The sequence below is a fragment of the Eleutherodactylus coqui genome, chromosome 2 (assembly GCF_035609145.1).
Source record: "Eleutherodactylus coqui strain aEleCoq1 chromosome 2, aEleCoq1.hap1, whole genome shotgun sequence".
Lineage (NCBI taxonomy): Eukaryota > Metazoa > Chordata > Amphibia > Anura > Eleutherodactylidae > Eleutherodactylus > Eleutherodactylus coqui.
In genome coordinates, this window is record NC_089838.1 from 6,287,814 (window position 1) to 6,314,479 (window position 26,666).

At 50.7% G+C, this 26,666-nt stretch overlaps 1 protein-coding gene across 4 annotated transcripts in view; it reads left to right on the forward strand.

Moving 5' to 3' along the window:
• The first annotated feature begins 1,953 nt into the window (after nucleotides 1–1,953).
• PPARA (peroxisome proliferator activated receptor alpha) overlaps nucleotides 1,954–26,666 on the forward strand; it is a 49,259-nt gene continuing 24,546 nt past the window's right edge. For all 4 annotated transcript variants that reach the window (XM_066590217.1, XM_066590215.1, XM_066590216.1 and 1 more), the window contains exons 1-2: nucleotides 1,954–2,068; nucleotides 9,154–9,284. The gene's annotated coding sequence lies outside the window, so the exon portion shown is untranslated. The remainder of the gene's footprint in view (nucleotides 2,069–9,153; nucleotides 9,285–26,666) is intronic.

Sequence of the window (26,666 nt, forward strand, 5' to 3'; positions counted from 1 at the left end):
ATCCAGGGATTAGTCTGACTGCAGTTATGGAGTCGAGAAGGAATTTTTCCTCCGAAAGGGCTAATTGGCTTCTGCCTCTTGGGGTTTTTACCTTCCTCTGGATCAACAAGTAGGTTGAAACAGGCTGACCTGGACATTGTCAAGGGCTCATGTAAGACTCTTTGTTGGTCTAGGGTAGTACAGGTGTTCATGTAATTACAGTTGGTGGTCTAAGTTAATGAGGGGTTAATGTCAGTACATCATAGCAGCCACATGGTTAATATTATGATCCTTGGTGGAGGTCAGTGGAAGCGTTAATGCGTCACACTTACTCTCTTCTCCAGGCGCAGTTCTGTCTGTTGGTTGGACCCGATGACCCTGGAGGTCCCTTCCAACTCTACCATTCTATGATCAAGCAGTGTGATTCCGGAGCGCTCTGTCCCATCAATGTGTGGTGATGGGCCCCTGGGGGCCACCCTGACCCAGTGGCACACTTACAACTGCTTTAGTTGACACTGTCTGACTACCGCTAGGAGGCGCTCTCCGATGTATTAACAAACATGCGCCTTTTCCCGCCAAAAATAAAATCTCACAAGACCGTTATACTGAGTAAAATATAAAGTTATCACAAAAATGGGGAAAAGTCTTGAAGAAAGTAAAAGCCAATTACTGTAAAAGAATCGCCATTTTTTGGCAAAATTGCAGAATCCGGTGTGCAGGCTGTAGGCCCAAAAGACTCCATGATGTCTCCCTTTTTGCTTCCGTATTATAAGACTTCGCTACGCATATATATTTGTACATGTATGTGTCTGAAGATTTCCCCCTTTCACATAGATATATGCCAGACGTCACCTTGAATGTCCAGCTGGAGATACTAATTGGGCCAAGCGGCCCACCAAAGGCTTCCAGTCTTGTCTCCTTATCTTAAGATGTTTCTTGTCAAAACGTACTAACGATGCGGCCAGGAGGATCTCAAGGACTGACATCTGCAGAGAGGAAGGCGAATGATAAGACACTGCTATGAATGTCTATTAATTATGTTTGGCGTAAAGCCACTCGCTTTGTAAAACCCTATAAGATCCAGCACATAGCGTAATAACTTCACAATGCTCTGCGCACAGCACCGTCTCCGTGTCTGCGTTCACCTCACCGGTCAGTCAGCACTTTAATTTGGAGCCTGACAGCATATGAGGGAAACCATTGAATTCCTTAGCAGCGGTAATAACACGATGTGTCATTTTCTTCCAGTGTCATCGGGTGACATATTCTGAGACATCCATATGTGCAGGGAGAAGCGTCCACCATGCGGCGCCCCTCCCAGTCATACGCCCTTATTCAAGGAGTCGTCCAGTCTGATGGAAGTAAAGTGTAATTACAGCATAGCGACAAATTAGGAACTGTTTAATATACTTTGTGCTTCACTTGCTCCCCATTTGCCTGCTTTCTGGGGCTGGAAACATTCATGTTTACATAAACAGGCAAACACCCATCATGTCTAAATAGTGAGGAGCCTTGTATGAAAGCAACCAATCAGAAAGCAGGTTTCATTGTGTGACAGGAGCTCTGATTGGTTGCTATGGACACAGTCTTTCCGGGAGAGCACATATCTATATTCCACAACACTTCTGCTCGATTCACAACCTGATTGGTTGTTTGGGTTGGCTGATTCAAAGTGATTGGTTGTTTGGGTTGAATCGAGCAGAAGTGCTGTGGAATATAAATATATGCCTCCAGCGCCCTCTATCTACGCTCAGCGGCGCGCAGTGATGACACCAAGTGCTCCGCAATGACGTCCCCGAACTAACCCCGCCCATTCCTCTCATGTGAGTGTGACGTCAGCAGGGTGCTGTAGTTACTGGTTGCCATGGCGCCGTCACCTCCTTCTCTGGAGCGGCCAATGGCGGCGGCGGAACCAGGAGGTGTGTGAAGGGGGGACAGAGCTTAGCCGGCTCCTCCTCCTCCCAAGCGTCACATCCGGCCCTGTCACAGGACAGAACAAACAAGGACGAGCCGGGGAGCGGGGACCCCAAATACGAGGCACCACACTGGTTCCCCAAGACAGCGACCCCTGCAGTCCGGGGGGAGAGAGGTCAGTGCCTGCTCACAGCTGCTCCATTAACCCCTACAGCTGTGATAGCTCACTGTTAACCCCTAACATGCCAGCTCGGATAGATCACTATTAACCCCTGCCAGCACGTATAGCTGGACACTGTTAACCCCTACAGCTGGAAGAACTCACTATTAACCCCTACCGTGCCAGCACTTATAGCCTGGCACTATTAACCCCTACCGTGCTGACATTGACAGGCTAGCACCATTAACCCCTACTGTGCCAGCACTTATAGCCTGGCACTATTAACCCCTACCGTGCTGACATTGACAGGCTAGCACTATTAACCCCTGGCACCTCTGATACTCTAGCAGGATTAACCCCGACCCTGCCAGCACCAATACAGTCAGTTTGATTATGGACTAGATGCTTGTGGCAGTAGCGGGGTCTCCTCCAGCCTTTGGCGTGCCGTCTGTGCAGGTGACATGGACGAGTGACCCCCGCAGTCAATGGAAACAAATCCTGGACCCCTTTAAGTATTCTATTTTAATGTCCCCTAAACTGAAGCATGAGCCCCCGCCTCTATAGACGCCATCATGTACCGGAGCCCCCGCCTCTATAGACGCCATCATGTACCGGAGCCCCCGCCTCTATAGAGGCCATCATGTACCGGAGCCCCCGCCTCTATAGACGCCATCATGTACCGGAGCCCCCGCCTCTATAGACGCCATCATGTACCGGAGCGCCCGCCTCTATAGACGCCATCATGTACCGGAGCGCCCGCCTCTATAGACGCCATCATGTACCGGAGCGCCCGCCTCTATAGACGCCATCATGTACCGGAGCCCCCGCCTCTATAGACGCCATCATGTACCGGAGCCCCCGCCTCTATAGACGCCATCATGTACCGGAGCCCCCGCCTCTATAGACGCCATCATGTACCGGAGCGCCCGCCTCTATAGACGCCATCATGTACCGGAGCCCCCGCCTCTATAGACGCCATCATGTACCGGAGCCCCCGCCTCTATAGACGCCATCATGTACCGGAGCCCCCGCCTCTATAGACGCCATCATGTACCGGAGCCCCCGCCTCTATAGACGCCATCATGTACCGGAGCGCCCGCCTCTATAGACGCCATCATGTACCGGAGCGCCCGCCTCTATAGACGCCATCATGTACCGGAGCGCCCGCCTCTATAGACGCCATCATGTACCGGAGCCCCCGCCTCTATAGACGCCATCATGTAACGGAGCCCCCGCCTCTATAGAGGCCATCATGTACCGGAGCCCCCGCCTCTATAGACGCCATCATGTACCGGAGCGCCCGCCTCTATAGACGCCATCATGTACCGGAGCCCCCGCCTCTATAGACGCCATCATGTAACGGAGCGCCCGCCTCTATAGACGCCATCATGTACCGGAGCGCCCGCCTCTATAGACGCCATCATGTACCGGAGCCCCCGCCTCTATAGACGCCATCATGTAACGGAGCGCCCGCCTCTATAGACGCCATCATGTACCGGAGCCCCCGCCTCTATAGACGCCATCATGTACCGGAGCGCCCGCCTCTATAGACGCCATCATGTACCGGAGCCCCCGCCTCTATAGACGCCATCATGTACCGGAGCGCCCGCCTCTATAGACGCCATCATGTACCGGAGCGCCCGCCTCTATAGACGCCATCATGTACCGGAGCCCCCGCCTCTATAGACGCCATCATGTACCGGAGCCCCCGCCTCTATAGACGCCATCATGTACCGGAGCGCCCGCCTCTATAGACGCCATCATGTACCGGAGCGCCCGCCTCTATAGACGCCATCATGTACCGGAGCCCCCGCCTCTATAGACGCCATCATGTACCGGAGCCCCCGCCTCTATAGACGCCATCATGTTCCGGAGCGCCCGCCTCTATAGACGCCATCATGTATCGGAGCGCCCGCCTCTATAGACGCCATCATGTACCGGAGCCCCCGCCTCTATAGACGCCATCATGTTCCGGAGCGCCCGCCTCTATAGACGCCATCATGTACCGGAGCGCCCGCCTCTATAGACGCCATCATGTACCGGAGCCCCCGCCTCTATAGACGCCATCATGTACCGGAGCCCCCGCCTCTATAGACGCCATCATGTTCCGGAGCGCCCGCCTCTATAGACGCCATCATGTACCGGAGCGCCCGCCTCTATAGACGCCATCATGTACCGGAGCCCCCGCCTCTATAGACGCCATCATGTTCCGGAGCGCCCGCCTCTATAGACGCCATCATGTACCGGAGCCCCCGCCTCTATAGAGGCCATCATGTACCGGAGCCCCCGCCTCTATAGAGGCCATCATGTACCGGAGCCCCCGCCTCTATAGAGGCCATCATGTACCGGAGCCCCCGCCTCTATAGAGGCCATCATGTACCGGAGCCCCCGCCTCTATAGAGGCCATCATGTACCGGAGCCCCCGCCTCTATAGAGGCCATCATGTACCGGAGCCCCCGCCTCTATAGAGGCCATCATGTACCGGAGCCCCCCCCTCTATAGAGGCCATCATGTACCGGAGCCCCCGCCTCTATAGACGCCATCATGTACCGGAGCCCCCGCCTCTATAGACGCCATCATGTACCGGAGCCCCCGCCTCTATAGAGGCCATCATGTACCGGAACCCCCGCCTCTATAGACGCCATCATGTACCGGAGCCCCCCCCTCTATAGAGGCCATCATGTACCGGAGCCCCCGCCTCTATAGAGGCCATCATGTACCGGAGCCCCCCCCCTCTATAGAGGCCATCATGTACCGGAGCCCCCGCCTCTATAGACGCCATCATGTACCGGAGCCCCCGCCTCTATAGACGCCATCATGTACCGGAGCCCCCGCCTCTATAGACGCCATCATGTACCGGAGCCCCCGCCTCTATAGACGCCATCATGTTCCGGAGCCCCCGCCTCTATAGACGCCATCATGTACCGGAGCCCCCGCCTCTATAGACGCCATCATGTACCGGAGCCCCCCCCCTCTATAGAGGCCATCATGTACCGGAGCCCTCGCCTCTATAGACGCCATCATGTACCGGAGCGCCCGCCTCTATAGACGCCATCATGTACCGGAGCCCCCGCCTCTATAGACGCCATCATGTTCCGGAGCCCCCGCCTCTATAGACGCCATCATGTACCGGAGCGTCCCGCACTGATCCCTGCGTAGCAGGCGACTCCAAGCCAGCCCCATGCAAGTGCTTTAGTGGCCCCGTGGCCCTGTTGGTCTAGAGGTCACTGCGGCCCCCGGAGGTCGTTACCGCTACTGATCAGACTATTAGATAAGAAATAATATAATTTAAATGGGTAGTAAAATGACAAATGAAGTGAGCTTAGTGGTCAAGCGTCCCCCCTTTCTTATCAGTCTATGAAGCCCCTGGACTAGTGGTCACATGCCCCCCCCCCCCTCTTATCAGTCTATGAAGCCCCTGGACTAGTGGATACATGCCCTCCCTTATTATCAATCTATGGGGCCCCTGGACTAGTGGTCACATGCCCCCTTCTTTTCAATCTATTTAGTCCCTGGATTAGTGGTCACATGTCCCCCATTCTTATCAGTCTATGGGGTCCCTGGACTAGTGGTCAAATGCCCCCCCCCCCCCCGGCTTCTTATCAGTCTATGGGGCCCCTGGACTAGTGGTCACATGTACCCCCCTTATTATCAATCTATGGGGTCCCTGGACTAGTGGTCACATGCCCCCCTTCTTTTCAGTCTATTGAGTCCCTGGATTAGTGGTCACATGTCCCCCATTCTTATCAATCTATGGGGTCCCTGGACTAGTGGTCACATGTCCCCCCCTTATTATCAGTCTATGGGGTCCCTGGACTAGTAGTCAAGTCTTCCCCTTCTTATCATTCTATGGGGGTCCATGGACTAGTGGTCACGTGTCCCCCCTTCTTATCAGTTTATGGGGTCCCTGGACTAGTGGTCATGTGTCCTTCTTCTTCATCAGTCTATTGGGTCCCTGGACTAGTGTTCACGTGTCAGCCATTCTTATCAGTTTATGAGGTCCCTGGACTAGTGGTCACGTGCCCTCCCCCCATCTTAGTTTGTGGAGTCCTTGGACTAGTGGTCACGTGTCCTCCCCCCCTCTTAGTTTGTGGAGTCCTTGGACTAGTGGTCACGTGCCCTCCCCCCCTCTTAGTTTGTGGAGTCCTTGGACTAGTGGTCACGTGTCCTCCCTCCTTATCAGTCTGCGGGCTCCTTGGACTCTTGTGGACCTTCCCCTACAAAGTGCAGATCTCAGGGATAAGTTATCAGCCCCTCGCAGCCCCCTCGGTCTGCAGACCTCCAGGCCTGTACGCTGGGTATGTTGGTCTAGTTTTACATCCCCCATCGCTTCCACTGCTTCTTTTGGAGGAGGAGGGGGGAATCTTCAGACAAAGACTATTATATGACATACGGTAGCCGCCATCATGATAAACCCTGCGGAAAGGAATTGTCTGCATTCATGGGGGGAGTCCTGCATTAAAGACCCTCAACCAGAGCAGAAAGCGGCTGCAAGGAGCGCCTCCCCCTGGAGGACCCGGCATATCTGTGTGTGGAACCTCCATCCATTGATTTCAGTGACAGCTGTGTAATACTTGGCTTCCCCTCTGGGGGTGCTGCAGAAGAACTGAACTCCTGCTGTCAGGTTTCCATGTAGGAAATAGCTGATTGTTCGTGATCAGAGCAACAATGTGGAATCATCTAAAAGGCGTTTTCCCGTGACTCTACTAGACCCATCAATGGGCTTAAAGTTGTGACAGTGATCGGTGGCATTCAGGGTCTTGAGACCCCACAAAGTGGTTGGTTTTGGTCCCATTCGCAGTGTGGACCGGTCATGAATACCCCTGCTTGCTCCATTGAGATGAACAGGGCTACGAGGATCGTAAAGGAGACGTCCCACCGTTACTCTAAATGAGGAAGCGGCAGCTGAAACCCCTGATGATCGGCTGGGATCCCTCTAGGTGGCTGCAGGCTTCTCCTACAGCGACCCCTAAAGGATAAATAAGATATTACATGACGTCCATGCAAACGAAGGGGGATCTTGTAATACACGGTTCTCCTCAGTTCTCCTTGGAATAGTCACTCTTTTCAATGACCCTCTGTACTGGCTATTAGAACCATAGCTGTCCTTATCCATGTGTGACCCGTGTGGTCGCAGAGGGCGCCAAGAGGATGTAGGCTTAGGGGCAATTGCCTCGTAGATTTGCCTGGCCAGATGACCTTCCTCATCCGTATGGCAGCATCTTGTGGATCATCTACTCCCCGCTCTGTTTCCTCCCATCTCATGTTCTGAGGTGCTGTTGTCAGCCCATCGGTGCCAAACAACACAGTAGCTTGGTTCTGTTACTGTATCTATTAGGAGCTTGGTTCTGGTACTGTATTTATGTGCTGTACTTATCTAAAAAACTTGGTTCTGGTGCTGTATCTATGTACTGATGTTGGATCAGGTGCTGTCTTTATGTTATAAGCATGGTCTAGAGCTGTATTTGCATTCTAAGCTTGGGTTTGGTGATGTATTTATCTAAAGAACTGGGTTCTGGTACTGTAACTATGTATTGAGGTTGGTTCTGGAGCTGTATTTACCTTATGAGCTGGAACTGGTGCTGTATTTATGTGCTGAGGTTGGATCTAGTTCTTTACTTACGTTAGAAGCTTGATACTGGTGCTGTATTTATGCTATGAGCTTGATTCTGGTACAGTATTGATTTCTTGAGCTGTTCTGGTATAGGTATGCTACTATCTTGCTTTCTACACAAGTAGAATACAGGCAGACTGCCTATCAGTGCAGTGTGTGTGTGTACATATATATATATATATATATTCTTTTGACGTGGGGTGACAAAAAACCTCCCTGGGCGGCACTGATTAATACGAGGGGACACTGGACTACCGTTCTGAGCAAAATACTCCCCGTCTAGGATGTCCATACTCCCTAGTAAAGTCTATGAACAGTAGTTGCCCTAATGAGACAAACCCTTTAAAAGGGCTGTACCCAGTTTTACATTTATTCTCTACTCCGTGAAGGGCCGCCCCCCTGAACCCCCTGCTGATCACAAGAGCGGGGGTCCCTTGTCCCCCTGATGGAAATGTACAGTGGTCACGTACGTCCACATCTGCTCCATTCATCACCATGAGACTCGTAGAGCTGAGTGGAGCGACAGTCCCTGTGATGTGCAGCGGTCCCAGTATTCAGGACCCCACCCTTTAGATTAGGGGGTGAGTGGAAAATGTGGCCTAACCCCTTCAAGAGAGAAGAGTCCTCGAATTCCCAGCCTTTCTTGTCTAAAAGCAGCATTTTTTTTATTTTTTCAAGTGGGTTCTAGTAATCGGACCCCCACTAATTACTTCCTTTTGACTTCCAAACTTTTTTGTGGGCCTGCCCCTTTAAGAATCACCAGTAAATACTCTTTCTAATTAAAGAAGTTATTTTCCATTAAGCTTCCGGCTGATTCATAAAAATCATGGCGTCTTTCTTCGGCTCCAAGAACAGATTTTGCAGCGCCCGCGGCTGGATGTCGCCCGCACGGTCGCCAGCTGCCGGTTCCTGTTGTATTTGGCCGCAGTCCTGATTATGCAGAACTGTAACGTTTGTGGCCACAAGTGTATTTCCTGGAGTCACAGACCCCCCCCCCCCCCCCCCCCGCCTGCAGTAGAACGCCTTAAAGGGGATGTTCATGTTTTTGTACCTATTTTTTATTATGTGGGTAACGTGGAAACTAGCCAATCCGGGGGTGCAGAGAAGCAAAAACTTTCATGACAGTTTTTAACCCCTGCAAGACGAGAGAGTTTCAATTTTTTCCCCCATTTTTGCCGTAACTTTATTTTTCTATCGCCATAGCTGTATGAGGGCTTGTTTATTGGGGGGCGAGTTGTGTTTTTTTTAAATTTTTTTTATTTTGTGTACAGAAAACTTTTTAACAAGTAAGCGGGGTAAAATAAAAAGGAAAAAAAAATATGAAATGCTGTCGGTCGTTGGAGGGGTTTGTTTTTACAGCGTTCTCGGCGCAGTACAAATGCTGTGCACTTTATTATGTGGGGCAGTACAGTTACAGCGATACCAAATAAGTTTTTCTGTTTTACTAGTTGTAAAAAGTAATTTTTTTTTATTTTTTTTTTTAAAGGGACACTCTGGCGAAAACACATTTTTCCATCCCTGCTCCGCTCACCTGATTACCCGTCACACTCTGGAGATCTCCTCTGTGTATTGCAGCCACTTCCCTGCACTGCAGTCCCATAAAGCCCCATCTTGAAGGTAAGATGTTTTACTTTCACTTACCTCCAATATAAACTGAATACAGACTGTAAGTATACAATCAGGAGGATGAGCTGTGATCTCCTCTATTATACCTGTGTGATCATCATCAGTAACTAGTGATATGAGTGCCTGTCTGCCCCTCAACATAGTTTCTGTGGTAGATCCATTTAACAGCATCACACAAACCGAGAATCTGACTAGAAAATAAACACCGAGCCCCAAGGAGATCTAGGTGAGTGAGAACTGAGATCACATGACCAGCTGAGGAAAAAGAGGCCGGGGGATTGAGACAGTAAGAAATAACCGAGTGGCTCTTTAAGCAAAAATGGCTTTCCGTCGTCATATTCTTCAATCTGTAACTGTACTTTTTCGTAGATTGGGCTGTGTGAAGGCTTGTTTTTTGCATGGCAAGCTGTAGATTTTATTAGTACCATTTTGGGGTAAACACATATTTTTGATCACTTTTTTTTAAGTTTCTTTTTGTTAGCCACGATAACCAAAAAAAAAAAAGAAAATCACAATTCTGTCATTTTGTACTTTTTGAATTTAGTGTGATATTTTAATAGTTTGGACTTTTACGAACACGGCGATGCCAAATATTGGGCTTCTTTTAATTGTTTAGATTTTGAAAAAAGGAGATTTTTAACTTTCTAATTTTATTTATATAATTTTTTTTATTTTATTAAACCTCCTTTCTACATTCTTATTTAGTCCCCATAGGGGACTTGGACTTGCGATCACTTAATTGCTTGTGCAATATACTGCAATACTTTAGTACTTGGTTCAGGGGCTGTATTTAGGTTAGGAGTAGAGATGAGCGAGCATACTCGTTAAGGGCAATTGTTCGAGAGAGCATTGCCCTTAGCGAGTACCTGCCCGCTCGGAAGAAAAGATTCGGCTGCGGGCGGGGAGCGGCGGGGGAGAGCGGGGAGGAACGGAGGGGAGATCTCTCTCTCCCCCTCCCCCCTGCTGACTGCCGTAACTCACCTGTCACCCGCGCCGGCAGCCAAACCTTCTCTGCCGAGCGGGAAGATACTCGCTAAGGACAATGCTCGATCGAGCAATTGTCCTTAGCGGGTATATTCGCTCATCTCTAGTTAGGAGCTTGGTTCGGGGGCTGTATTTAGGGTAACAGCTTGGTTTGGGGGCTGTATTTAGGTTAGGAGCTTGGTTTGGGGGCTGTATTTAGGTTAGGAGCTTGGTTCGGGGGCTGTATTTAGGGTAGCAGCTTGGTTCGGGGGCTGTAGTTAGGGTAGCAGCTTGGTTCGGGTGCAGAAGTTGGCGTAGAAGCTTGGTTCGGGGGCTGTAGTTAGGGTAGCAGCTTGGTTCGGGGGCTGTAGTTAGGTCAGGAGCTTTGTTCGGGGGCTGTAGTTAGGTCAGGAGCTTGGTTCGGGGGCTGTAGTTAGGTCAGGAGCTTGGTTCGGGGGCTGTAGTTAGGTCAGGAGCTTGGTTCAGGGGCTGTAGTTAGGTCAGGAGCTTGGTTCAGGGGCTGTAGTTAGGTCAGGAGCTTGGTTCAGGGGCTGTAGTTAGGTCAGGAGCTTGGTTCAGGGGCTGTAGTTAGGTCAGGAGCTTGGTTCAGGGGCTGTAGTTAGGTCAGGAGCTTGGTTCAGGGGCTGTAGTTAGGTCAGGAGCTTGGTTCGGGGGCTGTAGTTAGGTCGGGAGCTTGGTTCGGGGGCTGTAGTTAGGGTGGGAGCTTGGTTCGGGGGCTGTAGTTAGGGTGGGAGCTTGGTTCGGGGGCTGTAGTTAGGGTAGCAGCTTGGTTCGGGGGCTGTAGTTAGGGTAGCAGCTTGGTTCGGGGGCTGTAGTTAGGGTAGCAGCTTGGTTCGGGGGCTGTAGTTAGGGTAGCAGCTTGGTTCGGGGGCTGTAGTTAGGTCGGGAGCTTGGTTCGGGGGCTGTAGTTAGGGTAGCAGCTTGGTTCGGGGGCTGTAGTTAGGGTAGCAGCTTGGTTCGGGGGCTGTAGTTAGATCAGGAGCTTGGTTCGGGGGCTGTAGTTAGGTCGGGAGCTTGGTTCGGGGGCTGTAGTTAGGTCGGGAGCTTGGTTCGGGGGCTGTAGTTAGGTCGGGAGCTTGGTTCGGGGGCTGTAGTTAGGTCGGGAGCTTGGTTCGGGGGCTGTAGTTAGGTCGGGAGCTTGGTTCGGGGGCTGTAGTTAGGTCGGGAGCTTGGTTCGGGGGCTGTAGTTAGGTCGGGAGCTTGGTTCGGGGGCTGTAGTTAGGTCGGGAGCTTGGTTCGGGGGCTGTAGTTAGGTCGGGAGCTTGGTTCGGGGGCTGTAGTTAGGTCGGGAGCTTGGTTCGGGGGCTGTAGTTAGGTCGGGAGCTTGGTTCGGGGGCTGTAGTTAGGTCGGGAGCTTGGTTCGGGGGCTGTAGTTAGGTCGGGAGCTTGGTTCGGGGGCTGTAGTTAGGTCGGGAGCTTGGTTCGGGGGCTGTAGTTAGGTCGGGAGCTTGGTTCGGGGGCTGTAGTTAGGTCGGGAGCTTGGTTCGGGGGCTGTAGTTAGGTCGGGAGCTTGGTTCGGGGGCTGTAGTTAGGTCGGGAGCTTGGTTCGGGGGCTGTAGTTAGGTCGGGAGCTTGGTTCGGGGGCTGTAGTTAGGTCGGGAGCTTGGTTCGGGGGCTGTAGTTAGGTCGGGAGCTTGGTTCGGGGGCTGTAGTTAGGTCGGGAGCTTGGTTCGGGGGCTGCAGTTAGGTCGGGAGCTTGGTTCGGGGGCTGCAGTTAGGTCGGGAGCTTGGTTCGGGGGCTGCAGTTAGGTCGGGAGCTTGGTTCGGGGGCTGCAGTTAGGTCGGGAGCTTGGTTCGGGGGCTGCAGTTAGGTCGGGAGCTTGGTTCGGGGGCTGCAGTTAGGTCGGGAGCTTGGTTCGGGGGCTGCAGTTAGGTCGGGAGCTTGGTTCGGGGGCTGCAGTTAGGTCGGGAGCTTGGTTCGGGGGCTGCAGTTAGGTCGGGAGCTTGGTTCGGGGGCTGTAGTTAGGTCGGGAGCTTGGTTCGGGGGCTGTAGTTAGGGTAGCAGCTTGGTTCGGGGGCCGTAGTTAGGTCGGGAGCTTGGTTCGGGGGCCGTATTTAGGGTGGGAGCTTGGTTCGGGGGCCGTATTTAGGGTGGGAGCTTGGTTCGGAGGCCGTATTTAGGGTAGGAGCTTGGTTCAGGGGCTGTATTTCACTGAGCTGTTACCGTGTTGCTTTCTACACAAGTAGAATATAGACAGACTGCCTATCAGTATAGTATATATCAAATTTTCTTACTTTGGGGAGGTGCCAAAATAAGTTCTGCACAATGTGCCATCTAACCTGATGCTTCACTGTTCCAGTGATCCCTTGGGGTCCGAATGGGCGAGCCCCCAGTGATCAGACATTTATCCCCTGTGCTGTGGATAGGTGATAAATGATTCTGGTTTTGAAAACCCTTTAATGTTTGCAGCTAGAACATCCCCTTAATGGGTCGTCTTCTTGGTCATCTGTGAGGGCTGTAATGGCGGCCATGTTGGTTGTCACTAGAGAAACTAATAGAATCAGGAAACTGCTTGGGGATGACTCAAGGAATTAGATTTAGTTATTGGTGACTTTTTTAGAGGAGGCAATGCTCTTTAAACTGGAAATTTTGGTAAATCTCACGCAGAGAAGGGGAAAATGTGAAAAAGAACGAAAAAAGTGAAAAACTTCAAATTTGGAAGTTTTACATTTTTCCGGTAAATATTTTTAATAATTCAGATCGTATTTAGTTCTTTGGGAGTTTCCATTCTGATTTCTCTGTCACATGTCCGGATCTTGGCAGTGCGGCCCCTCCAGCCACGGGCAGCTGGCAGCACGGAAAACATTCTGTCCTGTGCGTCAGGCCGGAGACATGTGCCTTCTGGAGAGATTCCCATTGTAAGACCAGTAGGATGCAGCTTGCCAAAGTCCATATAGTTGCCCTAATACAGAGGAGGCAGTGGCAGCATCTCAGGACAACTCAGGAGATTTCGCTGCTTCTGATTGGTCAAGACCTGTAGAAGGATTGTGGTGGGGGCAAAATTGAAGCCACCCTCCGGTTTTAGGACAAAATTCTGTCCCAGGAGAGGAGGCCATATTACCTGCAGGTGATCTCTTCTGCGCCTCCAATCTGCCGGTTATGGGCCCCATTCTTGGCCGTCCAAGGTAAACACTACAATTATTTAAGTACCTAATGCACGCTGTGTGATTGGCCAGTGTTGATCACATGAGCAGCTCTGGTCAATCAAAGAGCAGGTATAGTTCATCGGTGGTCTAAAACCAGCCATCTGCTGGGGGGATTAGGTAGTATGCATATAGCATCGGCTATTTTGGAAGACAGGACTTGGAACTGACAAATAGGAGGACAGCTGCAGGTAATGTACCCTTCTCCCCCTCCGTCTTTGTACCCTTCTCCCCTCCGTCTTTGTACCCTTCTCCCCTCCGTCTTTGTACCCTTCTCCCCCTCCGTCTTTGTACCCTCCTCCCCCTCCGTCTTTGTACCCTTCTCCCCCTCCGTCTTTGTACCCTTCTCCCCCTCCATCTTTGTACCCTTCTCCCCCTCCGTCTTTGTACCCTTCTCCCCCTCCGTCTTTGTACCCTTCTCCCCCTCCGTCTTTGTACCCTTCTCCCCCTCCCTCTTGGTACCCTTCTGCCCCCTCCCTCTTGGTACCCTTCTGCCCCCTCCCTCTTGGTACCCTTCTGCCCCCTCCCTCTTTGTACCCTTCTGCCCCCTCCCTCTTTGTACCCTTCTGCCCCCTCCCTCTTTGTTCCCTTCTGCCCCCTTCCTCTTTGCACCCTTCTGCCCCCTTCCTCTTTGCACCCTTCTGCCCCCTTCCTCTTTGCACCCTTCTGCCCCCTTCCTCTTTGCACCCTTCTGCCCCCTTCCTCTTTGCACCCTTCTGCCCCCTTCCTCTTTGCACCCTTCTGCCCCCTTCCTCTTTGCACCCTTCTGCCCCCTCCCTCTTTGCACCCTTCTGCCCCCTCCCTCTTTGCACCCTTCTGCCCCCTTCCTCTTTGCACCCTTCTGCATCTTCCTCTTTGCACCCTTCTGCCCCCTTCCTCTTTGCACCCTTCTGCCCCCTTCCTCTTTGCACCCTTCTGCCCCCTTCCTCTTTGCACCCTTCTGCCCCCTTCCTCTTTGCACCCTTCTGCCCCCTTCCTCTTTGCACCCTTCTCCCCCCCCTCCGTCTTTGCACCCTTCTCCCCCCCTCCGTCTTTGCACCCTTCTCCCCCCCTCCGTCTTTGCACCCTTCCCCCCCCCCTCCGTCTTTGCACCCTTCCCCCCCCCCCCTCCGTCTTTGCACCCTTCCCCCCCCCCTCCGTCTTTGCACCCTTCCCCCCCCCCTCCGTCTTTGCACCCTTCCCCCCCCTCCGTCTTTGCACCCTTCCCCCCCCCTCCGTCTTTGCACCCTTCCCCCCCCCTCCGTCTTTGCACCCTTCTCCCCCCCTCCGTCTTTGCACCCTTCTCCCCCCCTCCGTCTTTGCACCCTTCTCCCCCCCTCCGTCTTTGCACCCTTCTCCCCCCCTCCGTCTTTGCACCCTTCTCCCCCCCTCCGTCTTTGCACCCTTCTCCCCCCCTCCGTCTTTGCACCCTTCTCCCCCCCTCCGTCTTTGTACCCTTCTCCCCCCCTCCGTCTTTGTACCCTTCTCCCCCCCCTCCGTCTTTGTACCCTTCTCCCCCCCCTCCGTCTTCGTACCCTTCTCCCCCCCCTCCGTCTTCGTACCCTTCTCCCCCCCCTCCGTCTTTGTACCCTTCTCCCCCCCCTCCGTCTTTGTACCCTTCTCCCCCCCTCCGTCTTTGTACCCTTCTCCCCCCCTCCGTCTTTGTACCCTTCCCCCCTCCTCCGTCTTTGTACCCTTCTCCCCCCTCCCTCTTTGTACCCTTCTCCCCCCTCCCTCTTTGCACCCTTCTCCCCCCTCCCTCTTTGCACCCTTCTCCCCCTTCTTTTTTAGTCCAGAGACACTATTCTGTCCCAAAACTGGAGGATCACTTTAATCACTGGGTGTCCTGTGCCCTCCATTACTCATCACTGCAATTTTTCAAGTGTATTTTTCGGTTTGCGCTTGCTGTCAGTGAATGGGAACATATTTTTATCCATTGTACAGACCCAATATTTACAATTGTATCCAGTCAGTCTTCTGTTAGATACTGATACATTGTAGCAAACTACGAGGACAGAAGAAAATGTATTTCAGCTGAATTATTTACAGCATATTCTAGCAAAAGTCTCCATTCAATGACAGCAAGCAGTGATTTCTAAAATGGAGAGAAAACCAAAAAAACATCGGATATTTATGAATGCTTTTATGCCAGAATTGTGGCGTGAAGAAGTTGCATATTTTTGTGCAAGTCAGACTTGCGCAAAAAATGCAACTTTTTAAAATCTTTTTGCGCCAGCTTTGTCGCTTTTCCAAAAAGTGGGTGGGTTTTGTCTGGAGGGGGCATAGTCGCACCGGACCGACAGATTTATGTATAATTTGCGCCAGGTTGGACCACGGAGGGGCCGATATGTGCCTAATACATGATGGGGTGGTACCTTTTCTTGGGCTGGGGAATATTCTACTAAAGCGGACGTTGGAGCCGCTGGTCTTAGGAAATGTTCCCCTTGGGCCACGTTTACATGAGCAAGTACAATATCGGTCCAAGAGGCAATATCGCAGTATATGCGAGCGCGGTGCGTTACGTGAGACGAATGCATCGCATAGCCGCCATTGCATTTTTCACGAGAAATAGGGTAGAATTAGATTGGCAGTACACAGCTGAGGGTTTGCTACAATCGCATGCAGAGAGAGGAGTATCCTGGACTCCAGACTGATACATTGTAACCAACCCTCAGGACAGGAGAGAGGTTCGTATATTCATCTCACAGAGGATTGTCCAGACTGATACATTGTAACCAACCCCCAGCTTTAGTATTGGGTTTCTACAAGTCTCAGACTCTGGATATAAACGTCACAATTTCTATTCATTGACAGCAATGAAGAAATCTTGAAAATGATGGGGAAAGGATCCACAATGCTTGTAATCTGGGAGGTTTACCGACAAGTAATCCTCCGGCTCTTCCATGAACAGAACCTTGTTGTTGCTGAGTCGGTTTTAGCGCCGTGCCGGAATAATCCTGTAATTATCAGGCCGACTCCAGGAAACCTTTAATGAAGCAGTCCTTTATCCCCCTCCTCGGCCCGATGGAGGTAAGAAGTGAGGTAATCTCTCCCGGACCCTCGATGGGGCCGTGTGAGGTCACCGCCGTCTGCGTGACTCATCCTGCGCGCCGCGCTCCTCCCTCACTAATAAGCACCTTGTATGTGACGTCTTCATTACTAGTCCAGCCCCCGGGACCGCCAGTACTGCCCTGCGGTCCTGGATGTGACCCTCTGGTCCCTGGAACAAAACTTATCCCAGTGCCGAAGGGGGAGTAATATTACCTTTCAATTTCCCTTGGGGGGCGTCTTCTCTGTAGCAGAGCCACGGGGGGCTTTCTAGATGGCGGCGCCTGCAGCGGTAAGCTGACGCGCTTCACACACACTTTTTGCATTGGCTAGTGGCGCTCATGTGAGCAGCGCCGGTTAAGCAGAGAGCAGGTTTAGCGCTTACCCCCACGCGTCAAAATTTGCTTGTGACTCGTTCGCTCACTTATGTGAAGCACATCTTCACACAGTTGTAAAGCGGCAGAGCCGCGTTGGATTCTTCCGCCGTAGATCGCTACGTAATCCGAGGCTAAGAATCGCGTGGCGTAAATGTAAATCTGCTCCGCAGGTCGCTGTACGTTGCAGATTTTTTTCCCGCAATGTGCGCATGAGATTTTTTGAAGGAGGTCGGAAGGTGAAATGATTCCCCCTGACTAGAGGGTCCCTTAAAGGTGTGGACGCTGCAGGGCATCCAGAGCCTGGGGACTACTTTAGGGGACGTTCACACGCCATCATTTTTGGCATGTCTCCTGCTCTCGAGATCCGGCTGTTTTTGTGTCCCGTAGATTTAAAGGGAATCCGCCAGGTAGTCCTACTGTGAGGACTTTGTGGCCTGCGGGTCTGAAGTCCACGTTACCGCAGATAAATAAGACAAGTCACATATGGATGCCGCACGGAATCTGCGTTGGGGAGTCGCAGCATAATAGCTCCCTGCGGTTCAGCTAATCTGCCCGTACATTTGCCGCGGTATGAGTTGCAGATGTGAGGCAAAAATCCAAGGGTCTACCTCCAACGTCTCAAGCAGATTCTACTCCAAAAACACAGCAAGAAAAATCTGCCATGCCAACAGGATGTAGCTGCGACTACTGGGGCGTTAGGGATAGTAGCTGCTGGGACTAGTCTACAGAAATGGGGGTGACTGCTGGAGAAGTAGGGATGGTAGGGCTGTTGTGACTAGTGTCCGCAGGGAGGGTGCCTGCTATGACTGAGGGGTGGATAGGGATTGTAGGACTGCTGTGACTAGTGTATGTATGGAAAGTTGCCTATTGTCACTACCCGAGGCGTAACTTGAAGCTGCTGGGCCCTGGTGCAGAATGTGGAACTGGGCCCCCAACTGTAATGCTTCATTGATAGTATTTGTTTGCAATATGGGGAAGAGAGACTTTATGGGCCCCCTAGGGCTCCTGGGCCCAGTGCGACCGTGACCCCTATACTTACGCCCCTTACACTACTGTGGAAGTAGGTATAGAGGGACTACTGTGACTAGTATACATATGTGGGGGTGACTGCTGGAGAAGTAGGGCTGCTGTGACTACTGGGGCGGTAGGGATAGTGGCTGCTGTCTAGTGTACATATGTGGGGGTGTAGGTGAGGCTGACTAAGTGGCGGGCCTTCTCTGATGATTGGGGAAGTGAAAAAGCGAGAGAACAGGACACAATATTTGTCTGTCTGGTATTGCAGCTCCATTCCATTCAAGTCACAGCTGCAATACCAGATACAGCCTATAGACAAGAGTGGTGCTGTTTCTGGATTAAGCGTTTGTTTTTTCCAATACTGAACCACCAGCATAATTATCAAGCACGGCTCTGTTCAGACTAGTGGGGGCGCCGATGTGGTTGGAGCGCTGCTGGTTGATGGGGAGGCCAGTGTTTTGCCATCTCTCTGGCCCGTTCTAGGCTGTGGATACATGGAATGAGCAATGACCACAAGGGGCAGCAGACTAGTGATGTCCAGGAAATAGCTGCTTCCTAACCTTCTACCTGCTGCACCGACACCAGGACACGGCCTTACGTGACGAGCAAACGGGGCAGACAGCCAGGTCCGTTGCGTAACTCTGGAAGTGGGCACAAGGTGAGCCTGAGCGACAACGGAAAACGGATCCAAGAAGTCCGCCAACGGTTGGGCCGGGGCACGTCTGCATTTGGCTGTCTGAAAATGAAAAGCAGAGAAGACGGCAATAATAACCGGCTTCCCTTCCTTTTTTTTAAGGGGGTGGGGAAACCTCCAGCAGAATTCCCCCAGGACTCCCCGACAGGGCCCCCACAGAGGGCTACTGCCACCGCATCTAGGACCTCCAGTCGCCGCGGACGCCCGCTGTCCGCCCAGCCGAGCGGGGTCGGGGCTGGGCGATGTGTTAATCAGGAGCCCTGAAGAACCGGACTCGGTCGATAGCCTCCGGGGGTAGGGGGGGGGGCCGACTTCCCCGCTCGGGACCCTGCCTTGGCCTTGCCTGAGGGGACAGGCGGGGTCTTTTGCGCTTGGGAAAACGTAATAAAGGGCCGCACCTCTCTTGACCGCCCTGAGGCGGGAGAGCCTCTCTCTTGGCGCTCCCTGTCGCCATTGCGCGGGTGCCTGGGAAATGGCTGCGCCGTGCGTCCTCCAGAGTGCTCCCACCACGGGGCTCTGCAAGGCCCAGCCTTCTTCCGCCTTGGACCGTCTGTGCGAAGCCAATCTCCCATGGAAGGGTAGGGGTCTTGCGTTGCCCGCCCTCACGCCCGTGGAAGGGCTGGGGTGGGACTTTGAATGGCTGCCCGACCACTCCGGGTCGCGGGAGCCTGGGGGATGGGAGGGACGCTCGTGCGCCCTTCATCTAGAGGCGTGCGCAGCCGGGGACCGGTTTGCTGGGGCAGGCGGGGACCAGCTTGCTGGAGATGAACGGGGAAAGCTCAGCCCTTGAGGCCCGTCCCTGAAATGTGCGCGACGAGGGCCCCCTCCGCCACTGCTCCCCGATTAACTGCCTCGATCGCGTGGAGAATAGACCTATCTTGACTCTGGGGTTCGAGCAAGAATCCCCGCTGCCGGGCCGCACGCTCACCCCTATTACAGACGCATAAATGTGACCATAATCTGCTCGTGTCGCCGGCCTGAAGTGCAGCGGTCATTAGCCGTAGCCATGACTGTGTACTCTCAATCGGCTGATCTTTGTACATACAAGGCGTGACTTTATTCCGATCATGTCACATTGCGCTCGCCACGGAGGCAGGCGGGGCGGGATTACTAGATGTCCTTGTTTTGGAGCCAAGTTTTTGGATTGCTGAAGATTTCAGCTCGAGTTTTCGCCAGAGACTAGGGGAAATAAATCGGGCTTGTATTTTTCAAAAACAGCGCCGCTCTCTGTCCGGTATGTCCGCCACGTTGATGTCACCGGCACTGGGCTGCCATGCCACACTTGTGCTCCATTTACACGAGCCGATTATGGTCTGACTAATCGTTATATTGAGCGGATATGATCCAACCAACAAGAATCGGCTCCCTCGGCCTCCATCGCGGTATAAGCAAAAATCAGCAAATTGTTGGACAAGTTTGTGGACTAAAGGGGGAAACGGAGACGGAAGGGGGGACTTTTCTGATTCGGACCACGTAGAGTTTACTGATTGTTTAGCGTAAACTTTGATAATTGGTCCACGGAATGTTCGCTGATTGATACATGTGGCCGGCGCGGCACGTTCTAAGCAAAACCGACCACGTTGGCCACGAGTTTCAAGCCACCAATCGGTGAATACGATGTGAACTCTACATGAGTATTCCAAATCCGAAAATCCGTCCCTATCTCTCCACCGTGAGGCGGTCCTATATACCTGTTAACGCCCTTACGAACACTATGCTCCACCCTCATGTCCAATGCCCGACAACTATTGTAGGTGAATGGGAACCTTTAGTGAGTTAAAGGGGTTCAGCAGCTCTAAACTATTGATGACCTATCCTTAGCAGCGGTGGTCCACCACTCGGGAGCCCCACCAATCATCTGATTGAAGAGGCCACGGCACTTGAATGATCGCTGCAGCCTCTTCTCAGGTCTTGCATGGCAGACCCCTGCTGATCTACTGAGGATAGTTCATCAATAGTGTAGTGATGGAAAACCCCTTTAAAGGGATCTTCTCACCGGGACACGTTTACATCAGATAAGGCAGTCTTTATAATTCCCGCTGACCTAGTTGGCACAGTTGGCCCTCTAAGTGCATGAGAAGGTCCGAAGATGCCTGCTCTGCCTTCTTCAGGACTCTTCATGAGTCACAGCTGTAGGAAGTATGTCATGTGATCCCTCATAATTTTGCCGATAGGCTAAACAGATTAACTAAGGGGAGGAGCCTATACGAGCAGCTATTTTTTTCAGACTTCTGATCAGCATTTAAGGAGGCTTGTTCGAGGGTGGTCTATACGGTAAGTGGTTATGCCTCCTAAGTTTTTAGTTAAAGGTCGGTGCGACCCTGAATAGCCTGACCCCATGGCAGACACACGGTTAATTGTTTGAATCTTATCACCAGGTTATAGAGAAATCTATGTCTGAGGTCAAGTATTGTTTGTCAGCTAGAAAAGCCTCAGGAGCGGCTGCAGTCCTCAGGTGTGATAAGATGTCCCGTATAGGAGCTTGTCTGGGTTCACTTACTTTATACCTGATTTCCTGTAACGGGGGATCTACTCCCCCCCCCCCCCCCAATAGTCACATTTAATTTGCATAAATCCTCCTGAAAATGTTACTTTTTATTGTAGATTTTGTATTCATGTCTCATGTAAATATATTTGGCGCCGAACTCAGTGGCCTTAAAGGGGTTTTCTAGACAGCACCCCCTGTCACAGCCGGGATACACCAGGGTCAGAGCGCAAGCCGCTGCTCCGACCCCTGTGTAGTGGCCGGTGCTTGTAATTGCAGGCTGGGGTCTCATTGATAACAGTGAGAGCTGCGCCTGCACTTATGAGTGCCGGACACCACACAGGGGTTGGAGCAGCGGCTTTTGCTCCGACCCTGGTGTATCCCGGCTGTGACAGCGGGTACTGCCTGGAAAACCCATTAAGGGCATTTTTAACCCATTTTTAGCCTTAAGAGAACCAGCAAATCGTTTCCCTTTTTGTGCTCCAGCGGCCATGATGTAGCATATGTGACAATGAGAGAGCAAATGTGTTCTCTGATGGATGGGGGCGTGGGGGATAAACTCCATGCCACCCCTCCTCTGGGACTGGGGACAGACGGGACAATCAGATCTTCTTGCTGCCGGTCACCTCCCACTCTCCTGTACACACTGACTAAAAAGTAACCGCTGTAAAGTCAATATTCCAGCCCCGCTTCCGCCAGCTGTAGCTCTGCTTCTGCAAGTGCTACCGGTATGATTGAGGTGTAATTGGCTGGAATGGTTGGACCTGTGTCATTTTTCACCGAGCTCATCCTACACTGCAGGGTGGTATAAGGTCCTGTATTAGGTGGCTGATGATGGGATATGTAAGCAGGTTGGCGATCAGCTGACAACCAGACCCCATGTAGTTTGCATCGGCTTGTGTGGAAGCCCTTTTATATGAGCGCCGGTCAACTAGTTATACAGTCACTTGGGTCATTCTGTGTCAGTTCAACCAAGGCTCCCGGTCGACCATCTCAGATTTCAATGAAACTTTGCACAAAGGATAGACCCTGACCCTAAACTAAGATAGCCAGAATATTAGGCTTCAAAGTGCTTTGGTTCACGAGCTACAGGTCTTACTCTAGGGGGTTGTCATGTGATTACAGCCTACAGGTCTTACTCTAGGGGGTTGTCATGTGATTACAGCGCGCAACCTGAAAAAAGTGGCGATTTCAATCCATTGCCAAGCCAGTTCCAATGACTCTAGAGCAATGAAACTTCACACACTAGGAGAACATTTGGTGCTGAATCCAGCCAAGCTCCTCAGACTGCCCCTCTTATCATCATTCTGCCCCTCGTATCATCATTCTGCCCCTCTTATCATCATTCTGCCACCATTGCATGTCAAAGTAGCTGAAAAATTCTATCACGCAAAATAAAACTCCTATTTTAAGCAGTAATAACTCCTAATCAATGCGATCCGACTCAGCTCTGAATGTATCAATGTGCACTCCATAGAAATGGTTCTCATTATTCACATTATGGACCCAAAAGGATGCAGAGCTCTTAAGATACAAGGAGTCAAAAATGGCAAAAAACACTTTTTTGCTAATTTTTCCCTTTTTCAAAGGCGAAAATCGGAATGTACTCCATTTTTATTTCTTTTCATTTTTGTTCTATTTGGAAGAGAATTTTTTGCTCTACAAGATTCGATGTTTTTCATTTTGTTCCCAGACCTTCTAGATGGGAGAATATCAATGCCTGTGAAGGTCCTATGCACTCGCGGAGGTCAAATAATAAAAGAAGTGTAAGTTTTGCATGGATGTATAATTAGTTTAGAAATCATGAGAAGGTAAATTATTTTTGGAATGAGACAACTTTTTGTGCTCAAGAAACTTATGTGATCAAAAATTGCCTGGCGAGTTCAGGTGAGCCCCAAGCTTTGGCCTAAGATGGTCCGAATATCATTGAGTGTTGCATAATGATTGTGGTATATTACAGTGATCACTGGGCTTATTTAGCACTCTATCCATATTGGATACTAAGATCATCTAAGGCTAGCATTTGTGTAATAAATAACTAGTTCTGAACTCGCCAGGCAATTTTTGATCACATAACTAGTTATTTATTACACAAATGCTAGCCTTAGATGATCTTAGTATCCAATATGGATAGAGTGCTAAATAAGCCCAGTGATCACTGTAATATACCACAATCATTATGCAACACTCAATGATATTCGGACCATCTTAGGCCAAAGCTTGGGGCTCACCTGAACTCGCCAGGCAATTTTTGATCACATAAGTTTCTTGAGCACAAAAAGTTGTCTCATTCCAAAAATAATTTACCTTCTCATGATTTCTAAACTAATTATACATCCATGCAAAACTTACACTTATTTTATTATTTGACCTCCGTGAGTGCATAGGACCTTCACAGGCATTGATATTTTCCCATCTAGAAGGTCTGGGAACAAAATGAAAAACATCGAATCTTGTAGAGCAAAAAATTCTCTTCCAAATAGAACAAAAATGAAAAGAAAAAAAAATGGAGTACATTCCGATTTTCGCCTTTGAAAAAGGGAAAAATTAGCAAAAAAGTGTTTTTTGCCATTTTTGACTCCTTGTATCTTAAGAGCTATGCATCCTTTTGGGTCCATAATGGGAATAATGAGAAACATTTCTATGGAGTACACATTGATACATTCAGAGCCGAGTTGGATTGCATTGATTAGGAGTTATTACTGCTTAAAATATGAGTTTTATTTTGCGCGATAGAATTTTTCAGCTCCTTTGACATGCAATGGTGGCAGAATGATGCTAAGAGGGGCAGAATGATGCTAAGAGGGGCAGAATGATGCTAAGAGGGGCAGAATGATGCTAAGAGGGGCAGAATGATGATACGAGGGGCAGTCTGAGGAGCTTAGCTGGACTCGGCACCAAAAGTTCTCCTAGTGTGTGAAGTTTCATTGCTCTAGAGTCATTAGAACTGGCTTGGCAATGGATTGAAATTGCCACTTTTTTCAGGTTGCGCGCTGTAATCACATGACAACCCCCTAGATTAAGACCTGTAGGCTGTAATCACATGACAACCCCCTAGATTAAGACCTGTAGCTCGTGAACCAAAGCACTTTGAAGCCTAATATTCTGACTATCTTAGTTTAGGGTCAGGGTCTATCTTTGTGCAAAGTTTCATTAAAATCTAAGATGGTCGACCGGGAGCGTTGGTTGAACTGACACGGAATGACCCACTTGGCAGTCGGCGCGGGTCTGAAATTGGCCCGCGTAAAAAGACCCAAAGGGCGATTTGGGTTTTGAATATATCATCCATTGGCTACAACTGGGGGTGACATTATGGAGGCAGCTATGGGGCCCATGGATGACAAACGGGCCCCACCTATAGCTGGTCCTATTTTTTTTATTTTTTTTTTTAAGGGAAAAGACCTGTCCACAAGGACAAGCACCATCATGGTTCTGGTAAAACGCCTTTCAGGTATTTAGGATAATAAATCCAGTAACTTTAATATGATCGCTTTTGCCATGGACAGAACTACCAGAGGAGCGGGCATAGTAGCCGCTATAAAGCCCACCGCCCACGGTGACCCATCTCCTCTCAGAGGTGCTGACCGTGATCATTGGGGATAATGGAAGGGAAGAGCTAAAGGGAGAACAGGAAACTGCAGATCACCGAGGACCACTCATGTACTTCAGATATAGTGGGGCCCATCTCCCAAGTTTTGCTTTAGGGCCCCATGGTTCCGTTTTGTGCCCCTGGCAGATGTGCATCTTGCTGTGTATTCTGTATGTTTATCAATGAGTTAAACATTCATAGTGAGATGTTACAGAGTTTACCGATGGACCTTAGGACTCAACTCCACAATGACGCCGGGTCTCACCTGTCGCAGGTTCATTGACTCAGCACTTCCAGCCATTCTGCCTGACGCAACAGAAATACTGAAACGTACGGATACATCCCCGTACCCCATGGCTTGTAACCGAGAGAAGCAAAGACCCCTTCTAAAGCCATGTCCAGTCCCTTTTGTACCCCACATACTTTCATAGTGCCTTCTTTGTGTGGCACACAGTAGTAGTGCCCACGAGTACAGTGACAGCCCACATAGTATGGGCGCCCTAGTAATGCCCCCTTCCTTAACTCTTGATACCTGCTCTACCATTTTTGACCAGTCCGACTACAATAGCAGGATGGAGCACTGCCCCAACTCTGAAATAACGGAGAAGGGTGGCGCAGGCAACACCAGGAAGATGCTTGGCCGGGGCGCTGTGTGAGGACTGTTATGGGGGCGTTGGAACAGGAGAGAAGAGATCCTGGGGCAGCACTTGAAAACCAGGACTGTCCCGCTGGATCTGGGAAGGTTGGGAGCTTTGGAAGTACCATTCACAACCAGCACTCCTAGTTGCCATCTTGGCAGTTGGGGCTGTTGACTTCCTACCTTATATACAATAACCAAAGTTGCAGTATAAAGTATTACAGACAAAACGGCAGACTAAAGGGGCTCATATACTTTAGAAGAAAGTTGGCCAAAATTGTCAGGCTCAACCAACTATCTAATGTGTATGGGGGAGTCCTGATTCTCCTCCAATATCGGGAGAAGAGAGGATTGGGCATATTGGTTTTCAACATGTCCGATCCTTTACTGCTGTAGAGAAACCAAGGAGGCGAATATGTAATCCTGTGACCAGTCCATTAGAGATGGGGCCAGAGTTTCTGGTTGCCTTCTATGTTGGCTGATGGAGGGTCCGTTAATAAGGCATACAGAAGGGTGTTGACTTGTACTGAAGTCTATAATGGCAAGTGCATTCTTAGTACGATTCTGTGATCTTCGTGTCTTATAACCAAAGTCAATTGCATTGCAGTCTATGATGGTGAAGTCATGTGTGACATGTGACCAAAAATCCATGCGGCTGTCACGTTGCGGTTGACCCCATTGACAGCCATCAGATGTACCAACGCAGTGCAATGTGATCATCGTGGCATAGGACCAGAACTGGCATGGCCTTATGCAATGTAGCCAATCTTGCCACGTGTATCTGTAATCGGTTACACCCGCAAGTTGACTGTTGGACGGAGGGCAGCTATTTCCAAATCTTTCATTCTGAAATTTTTGAATTTATGGAATTCCTCAGATTATTACCCAATATTCTGATCTTCACATCATGGAAAAAGAACTGACTTTCCAGATAATTGACTATATTGCACTTTATGTTAATTTATCCACTAGATGGGGCTATTAGAGATAATGCTAGGATGGACCCCTACACACATAGCTTTGGAGGGTAAGGGGGCAGATGGAGATGATCTTGTCCAGCTGTTGAGGAGGTTAGATGTACGTACAGCGGGCACCGGTTTCTTCAGGATCGGTACTGATCGCCCCTCATGAGGGGAGTGTTCCCGGCACTGCGCTCCGTCAACACCTTTACCAGAAACGGAAATCCTGCTTATTTACCCCAGATGGGCAGTTTAATGGTGAGCTGTTATATCATTGGTAACAAATAGGACACGGATTAGTATAAAGTCGTCATAAGAAGCCGTGTCAGCAACTTCGGCGATTAGAAGCGGATAAGAGGACATTAAACTTTATACGTATTGAGATAAACGCCAAGGAAGGGAAGCCTCCAATGTAGAAGTCCTATCTCATATCTATCTGTCTCGTATCTATTTATCTCATATC